Source organism: Lonchura striata, chromosome 3, assembly GCF_046129695.1.
Source record: "Lonchura striata isolate bLonStr1 chromosome 3, bLonStr1.mat, whole genome shotgun sequence".
Lineage (NCBI taxonomy): Eukaryota > Metazoa > Chordata > Aves > Passeriformes > Estrildidae > Lonchura > Lonchura striata.
Window position 1 is genome coordinate 75187141 of NC_134605.1, and position 9250 is coordinate 75196390.

Below are 9250 nucleotides of genomic sequence, written 5' to 3' on the forward strand. Positions count from 1 at the left end.
ACCCATTAATCATGGTACATGTAGGATATGTACGATCTGGAAATAACTAAAATACTCTAAATATTTGAGTTTAAAATATCTTCCTAAAGGTAAGAACAGAATATACAAAGCTGTTAGCAGAGAAACCCAAGTGTTTTCTAACTGATCATTGCATTCACAGTTTCTTTTCAAAATATATTTTCTGACACCATGAAAGAAAGACTTGTTATTATCCAATGTTTTATGAAGTGACCAGTGTGGCACAAGCAACACTAATTTTTAGAGAAATGAAGTAATCATAACCTCTGGAGGTACTGAGGGTCAGCAGGTGTCTACACTTCCAAGCTATGTGAAGCAGCTTCTTCGGACATGTCTAGGAGCAGCTGTATCCTCATCTGGCTGTGATGGGCGGGCTTAACACACACCAAAGCCCTGCCAATGTCCAGGCATCTAATGCAACTCCTGCCTACAGAGGTGGTACATTTTATCTCATGCCCACTCTTTTCCTCAAGAACCCAGGACTTCAATAAAACACATGTATTCATTATACAAGGACTTAAATTCAGGTCTCTCTTCTTCCACAGAAAGCCTCTGCAGCCATCACACCTTGTAGCAATAACTGGTTTTGGGCTAAATGAATATCTCAGCACAATTTAGTATTGTCCCAGGAATACTCTGCAGCTCATGTTTGGCCGGCTGTTCTGGGAGATGCCTTATCACATGAGAATGATGATACCACCATGAAGCACTATATCAATACCCAAACAGGCAAATAAATTGAAAATAGAATTGGACTGACCTGAAGCTGCAGATAAGAGTTATGCTCAACTTCAGATTTAATCCCATTTTAGACCTGAAATGGCTCATACCTTTTCCAGAGCATTCTATATCTTGTACAAAAGTTTTGCATGATGGATTTTTTTCCCAGATGACCGATTCTGAATGTTAGACCTTATCCAGTTTGAAGGGATTGAGATTTTAGAAAGGGCAATCTGTTTCCCCATGACTTCTCTGTGAGAGTATATGAAGTAAAAATAATCAGGGACAAAATGCCTGGGAAACTGAACCCATTATATCTCACTCCAATCCAAGTAGAAATTTTGCAGCTCAGTTTAAGGATCACCTGTCTCTGCTTCTATTATGTGTATCAAGTAACTGGATGGCTTTTAAAAATGAATGTGCAATCAGAAATAGGTTCTCTTTAATTATATCTTTGTTTTATGTTGTAGGCTGTAAATCATTTAAGCAAGGGTTTGGAATAAATAAGATGTGGGAAGTCATTAATTGATTACAGTAAGTATAGATTTCAGTATTATAGCAGTAAAGATTTTGTGGTGTTGCCACAGGACAGTTGCATATCTGGAACGATACTTACATTTTATAAAAATGCTGAGAAAATTAATTATTTTCAAAATTTTTATATTAGCACTACTTTAAAATTAGTGTTAGAGTGACATATAGCAGTTATTGTTTGTACTGGCTTCAGTACATTTTGTTATATCCAAAACTATAAGGAACAAAGAGAAATGTGTAGTTAATGTAGGGGGAAGTGCATAAGCATGCATAATCTGTAAACAGGGAAACCAGAATTCCTTAGTTTTGCTGCTGGTGGAGTAATTATTCTCAAGAATAATTTGGCATGGAAATTTTGGGTTATGTTTCTGCAGTAGTTTTCAGAACTTAAGCAGACTCCAGTATAAAAGATATGACACTCTCCAGAGCTAGCATTTTTGATGAATGTACGTAGAGCACGGTGCTAATAACAGCAAGTCTGTGGGCTCAATCCTCATGTCAGCCATTTGCTTAAGAGTTGGACTTGATCATCCTTGTAGATTCCTTTCAAATCAGAATATACTGTGATCTATGATTAAGTGTGTATATGTACTTACATACTGTTGTTGTCAATGTCATCACTGTCAATTATGTTTACAGACTTATCTACACTAAGCTCTATAAAATGAATCTTATAATTTAGAATTGGTTTTCAATGATAGATACAGCCACAGTGAAAAAGAGAAGGCTCAACTGCTACACATTTCTTGCTGAATTTTGAATATGTAAAAATAATGAGATTACTATAGTCCTTTGTACTGGCCTTCTTCCCACTGGAGTGGAAAATGACAAAGCCATCATTCATGGTGATGTAAAATGCATGCCTTGCCCAAGGAAGGTGGTACTATTTTCAAGTAACCTGATTTGCAAAACTCAAGCTATTTTGGGGTGGAAGGTAAAGAGCCTGAATCATCATATCATATCAATTACTATCACATAATATCATGATATGATGATATATCATCATATATCATCATGTCATGATCAGTGTGCTTTGACTCCCTAGAACCAATCTTCTGATTGAAGCCTGCCCTAAACAGAGAGACTAAAAGCAAGCATGCTGAAAATATAAACCTGACTGAATATTTCTGACATGGAAGTATGATGGCTCTTGTAGAGCACAAAAACCCTGGTATTTGTAATGCATTGATGGCCTATAGATCACTTTTCTTTATTCGGACTTCATAAAAATTTCTTAGTGAACAAGTCTCAAGAAATCAACTTTTTAGCCAGTGATATTTTAATTTAACTAATTTTCAGTCAGGAATATTTAATCATAGGCTTCTATATGAACTGTACCTCAATCAATAAGAAACCCTGCTGAGCCCAGAGTGCAATAGAAATCTTTGGTTTAGAAGTGTGTAAAATAGTAAAATATGCAATAAAATCTGTGTTTTTACTGTTTTTTTGACCCTTTCATTCAATACTAAGAATGCAACCATTCCTGACAAATGCAGAGTAAGTGCAATTATGGCTTAGGTAGTAATGTACTTGAACTTCTGGAAAAATAAACTTTTTTCTAAATATGCCTGTCAGAACATGCTCTTGCCCAGAGTTTCCTGCTGTTCCCTGGTGTTCCCCTGCATCTGAGGAATTAGTTTAAACGTGTTTGCCAGAAATTTGGATTATAATCTTTCAAGGGAATATTTAAAACAACAAATGCATGCCTTTTTAATGTCTCTGATCTTTTCTTGCCACCTATAACACAAGGACCGTGGCAGTCTCTCAGTGCCAGTTCACTCCTGTCCCACAAAGAGCTGCATGTGGAATGAAGCCTCTTCCTGCTGAAGAAATAATTCAAGACATACATTGCTATGAAATATCCTTGTGTGAACCTAATACCGAGGATGCTTCATTTTGGGAATAATGGCCTATTACTTCCAGTTTCTGTATATTATATGCTGAAATAGTTTGTTTAAAAAAAGACCCTCTAGCTCCAGTAGGGATTAGGAGCGGGGAAAACATCTACCCTTGTTAAACCTGCACTTTGACACATTCATTTGACAAGGCAGTGAATTGAACTTGGATTTTTTTTTCTTCAGTCAATGTAGGCTGGTGGGTTTTACAGACAGGCTGAATGTTGCTTGGCATTCTTGGTGCCAGTGTCTTGGACCAGCATGATTTTGTGCTGGTTTTTATGTCTTACAGTGAAATGCACATTGCATTAAGAGGTTTGTATTTGAAAGTTAATAATAGGGCTCATTATGGTTCCCTGCACTGTCAGCCTCCTTTCCATAATAGAAACATGAGAAATAAGAGAAACAGTAAAATGTTGCTTTGTTACTGCATTTATCTGCTCAGTACATGTCTTTTAGCAGCATTTGCTTTGAATTTTGTCAAGAATGAACTGCAACTATTTGTCAGCTCTAAAAGACAGTGTAGGTGTCTATGAGAGTGAGGGAAATTAATGAATCTTTTGTGTTGTGCTTTTTTTTTTTTTTTTTTTTTAAATTTTATTTCTGGATTCTGGGAAATACCAGATAGTTACTGTATTACAGATTCATTATACCTAACTTTCAGCACTAAAAGATTAGGCATCTAATCTAAACTACTCCCATGTGCTCTCAGGTCTCTTCAGGTGGTGAGTCATCCCTTCTATCCAAGAAACTTATTTTAGGAAGATGAGTCATTATTCAGAAATGTCCACCTGCTTCCAGTGACCCTTGAGTAGGGTAAGCTTAAACTGGAGGGGTTAACTTTTGCTTGTCCAAAGAGTGGCAAGGTGTAGTTAAGAGTTTGCTTCTCTTCATCTGTGACTTATTTTTTACTGTGTTTGTTTCAAAAAAGAGAGAAGCACAGAATTACACTGTGATTATCCCATAGTACTGATTTAATAGTTTTACTGAATCAAGTCCTATGTGAGCAGGCAAATTAGGTACCTGATATGGCATTCCCATTGTCTTTTAAATATATACAATAGTTCCCTCTGCTCAGAGGTATAAAGAGGCAGCAGATTGCTTTAGTTCAAATTTTGACTGGCCAGTGTTATCTCATCATTGTTTTTTCTTCCTTCTGTGTCAGCAGCAGAAATAATGAGCACCTTGTTTTTCTCTTGTAAGCTTGCAAATGACCCCTCAAATTTTTAGGTGAGAGTTCTCAGACTCTTCAGTGTCATTCTTATGACACACCTTCCACTCACCCTCACCCTTTTTTCAGGACTGATCATATTTTACTTTCTTACAGTAACTCAATTAATTAATTTTACCTGTAGCTAACTTAATGTATCTTTGCATGATTACCTTAAGATTTTGACTTTCAGTTGTTGAAAAAATAAGTCAAAATTTCTGTTATGGCAGATATTTCAGCATTATAATAATAACAAATATGTTGCTACTGTCATATTCTGTGTCTAATAACTGTATTGTTAGTGACATTTAGGTTGTTTTATATCACTTCCTGTTATGGTACAGTTATGTGATATTGGTTTAAATATATTTTTTTTAAATATTGATATAAAATATAGACAGAGGAAAATTTGTCTAAAAGTTTCTCTCTTCACTCCAAGCTGTGTCCAGCAGCATTTCTCTCTTTCATTTACCCCAATGATATTTTTAAAATCTTCAGCAAATCAGTCTTTCAATTCCACCTACAGAGAATCTTCCTCACAATGCAGGACCTAAATATAGCCACAACACAGCTTGTGATGTACTGTGGTACAAGAGTACTGCAATAGTTACTGTAATGTACTCTGGACCGTGGTGCACAGTCCAGGTTGCTTTAACCTAGTGCTGTGTTAAATAGGAAGGAGAAGGAGTGTCCAGTGTCATAGCAGAGAGTGTTATTCCCAGCAAGCATGTGGGGTAAGAAAGATGGGTTTCCAAGAACTCTTTCTAAACTCTAACAAACTGCTATCAACACGTTTGCAGACACATCAGAAGGGTTTCCTGCCAAGCCTGCCCAGGGCACTGAATAGTTCTGTGTCTGTTGATCAGAGGTCAAAATGGGAGTCAGTAACTAGGCAGGAACTTCTTCTTTGCTGGCGATGCTGAAGGCCAAACTGGTGTTAGCCCTTGCAAGAACTGGTACGTTTATTTGAGAAGTGTGGAAGCTGCAAAAAGTCAATGTTTTGGAAAGCTACTCGTGGACGAGGAGGCAGTTTCTGATCTGTCAGTGTAGCTTCACTGTCTGAGCAAAGGTAAATGTAAAAATGGACAGAAATTATATTATGGTAACCCTGCTATATGGGAGAATCATAATAAAATAGGATAATCTATGTTTCTGTGGGCACAATCCTATTAGTGAGTGTCAGCCATGGGAACGTGTAGATAAACCCATTTGCCAGATATTGCTGCATGACTCCCACTAAAGCAAACAAAGTCACACTGCAGGAGTGCAGTGAGGATAGTTTCTAAATTCCAGACATTGCCATTTTAACCTCACTTATTACACAGTGTCATGACATACATTTCCATTGGTCATAGTCTCATCAGGAAATGGTGACTGTGCTTTTATAATCAGGCTGAACAGAGTTTAATAAATTTTTAATGAATTGTATTGGATATGTTTCATGGTTTCAAAGTAGATTTCTGAAGCTATCAAATAACAGGTGGACCTTCTAAATGTAGCATCAATTTCTTTTTAATACTCATTTCACATGTAGATTCTGTAGCCAAGTAGAAAGTACAGTAGTGAACTTGAGTTCACTCATTTGCTACAAACACAAAAATTTTATTTCTTAACATTTAGAAATGCTATTGCCTTTGAGAGATCTTGAAAGTTGCAGAAGTGAAACAAAATCCAATTAGTATTATGGATTTCAACCCATATGAATAGTTTAGATTAGAGGCATCAAAGACCAAGATTATGAGGGTTTTCAGCAACCATTAGTGTTCTCAGAAACTGATAGTGAGTTCCAACTACTCTTACCAGAAAAATCCTAAAATGGAATTTTCATATCGTTTTTCCCAGACCTTGATATGGGCAACAAAATCAACTTATCTTGTTTCCCCCCTTTAATATGTTTCTACTAAGAAACAGACTTATCACAGGCTTTTGCTGGAGAGTGAGAATGATCACAGATTCTTTAGCTGCACTCTAAAGTCTCTCAACATTATTTCACTTGTGATCTCCATTGAACATGAGAGTGCAGAGTCTCATGTAAGATTTCATATGCTTATGAAGCCATTTGAGACACAGAGTGGATTGATTTAAAGATTGTTCTTACCTTTGCCTTCTGTAGCTTTGCTCCATGCAGGGTGAAACTGGATGTTTGAAGAACATTCAAAACTTATAAAATCCCAAAGATACCTTATTGTCTAATTAGAGAAAATGATACTGGAGAAAGAATGTTGTTTGGAGGGGTTTGCCTATATATTCAATAAACTGAGGTATCATTATATGATGCTTTTGTAAAATATGCCTTAAAGCAGATTGCCCAGCAGTTAAACAATGGTCAGAGTTATTTACACTGATCTGCCAAACAATGACTTAAACACTATTGTAGATAAGCATTATTTTTTCCAGAAGTATTAGATAGGTCTCTAGGGAGATTTTTTTCAGAAGAAGTATTAGGTAGGGCTCCAAGGAGATTTTCTAGTCTTTCGAGAACTACCAAACAGGAAACAAATTTTATTCTATATTAAACCTGAATGCATTACTGTCAAAGTGGTTATTACTGGTTTACCTCAGTGTACTTCTGAGTGGAAATTGGCACTGTAGTTTCTGTCTGGGTGGGTGCTAAAGATGAACAGATGGATGCTTTTGGCCACATTTTATCTTAAGCAGTGAATGAAATGGTAATGACGTATTTAAGTACGGCAATTTCTGTAACTGAAAGTTTTAGAAGCAAAAAAATGTTAAATCAGTGCATATGTCTTCCTGTTTTATAAACTATTCTGATCTGCCTCAGGATGACTAAACATTTCTGCTTTACATGCTAGTCAAAATTTACTTGTTTTTAATATCCCCCACCTAGGTAAGACTTGGAAAGCAATAATTATTCCTCTGCTTGAAACCACAGGCAGTGTTTGGCATTATGTTGTAGTGATTTATCTCCCTTAGATTAAACTGAATATTTTGGGTGAGCACAAATTTGGGTGAAATCAAATAAGAAGCAATCATATTATCCTGAAATTTGGTGGGGGGGGGGGAGTGGGGGGGTGGGGGGGTTATATTGTTTTTGTTTGTTCAGTTAGTTGGTTGACTTTTCATTTGTTGGGTTTTTAAAACAGCAAGTGAGACTACATGACTTCCCAATGCATGCATAAGAAATACAAATGCTGCTTTCGTAGGGAAACACTAAGTAAAATTTGCAGAATGGCTGTGTGACTTGAAAGTGGAAGGAACCTTTCTCTGTCAAGATTAAGATTAGACCTAAAAGATTTTCAATGCCTCAGTGGTTTATTTAATTTTAGAGTTGTATAATAAAACTAATGATAAAATAAAACTACAAATTTACAGTCTGTTATACTTTTCCTTAAAAGTGAGTTAATTATCAAGTAGGCTGCCATCAGTTTCTCAAGATGTCTATTAGTGTATTTTTATACAGTAATATTCATGGAATAACCTTTTATGGTTGGTGTCCTGGATTGACAGTAAAGGCACTGTGTGTAACTGTTTGTCAAAGTGTCAGACAGATGATATAGATGATGCAAATTGTGCAGAAAATGTGTGAGGTTACTAATTTGACTAATGTCTTCTTTTGATATTTTTATCTCGCATGTGTTTCAATTTTTAAAGAGGTTATTAGTTTTGTTGGAATTGGCAATGACAGAGGGTGACACCATCACTGAAATAGCAGTGGTGAAAAATATCTCCTTATTTTAGCTATCTGACTGTGTGGGTTTTTTTCTTGAGGTCCATCTGCTAGCAATGGCTCAGAAATCTTATTTAGATGCATCACAATGCCCTTCCATTCCAGAAACTGCATAAATGCAGTACTGAATCACAGTCTTAAATCTAAGTGGGTGGGAAGCGCATTTCATTGCACTACAGCTTGAATTCTTCAATTTCCTTTCTCTATCTTCTGGGAAGCCTGGGTGCTTTGCTATTCTAGCAGTGTAATTAGACATAAACCTTAAAAAGCCTTCTTTCCTTGAAGAGAGCACTACAGGTTGCCTGGCTTTTGCTCTGGTCTCCACTTGCTTTAGATGCAGCCATTTATGTCCAGGTTACTTCAGTTGCATGCAAAGCTTGGCAGAAGTAAATCTCATGTTGCTGTTTCTCATGTCTCTTCAACACTGGTTTCTCTACCCACACTTCTCCCGCAGCTTGTCTGCATCATCTCTCCAGCATCACTTGTATCAGCTCTGCCCACTCTTAATGGCAAGGGTTCAAGGGTTGCAACATTTTCTCTTCTTTGACTCACTGCTCAAGGGGCAGGCACCCATCTGCAATGGAAAAAGGCTATCCCTAAACCTGGGACATCCTTTCAAACTTTGAGCAGCCTGCCCTCATTGTCTGGAGCTCAGTGTCTATTCCCTCAGGGCAGGGGGAAGAGTTGTTCAGGATTTCTATAGAGAACCAAGAGTCACAAACCAGTCTCCTCTGGTGGATGGATGCCTCAGGCAAGCAGAAACACCAGGATCAGCTTGCTTATGAGCACTAGCATCCCTTAGTCAAACACTAGTCCCATCTTTTTCAATGCTAGACCCACGACCTGTTTCTTCTAGTGGAGTAACACTGATAAAGCCAGGCTATCAACTTGTGATGTGGAAAATGGCATATACTATGTCTTTTCCCCCTGGATTCCTGTTGTAACAATAGAGGCTCTCCATGTTCTCTGTCTGGATAGAACATGCATTTGGATGCTTACCTAACATTTGATGTACTTTCCTAAATGTTCTGGATTCCTGGATAGCCTGAACATTACACTGAGCACCACAGAATCAGCACCTATGGGGCCACTATCTCATGAGTGTCCATTGTCCATATCACCCAAGGGCAAGGTGAAGGCAAGAATCTTGTGCTTGCCTCCAGAATCAATAATGACTGTTATCAC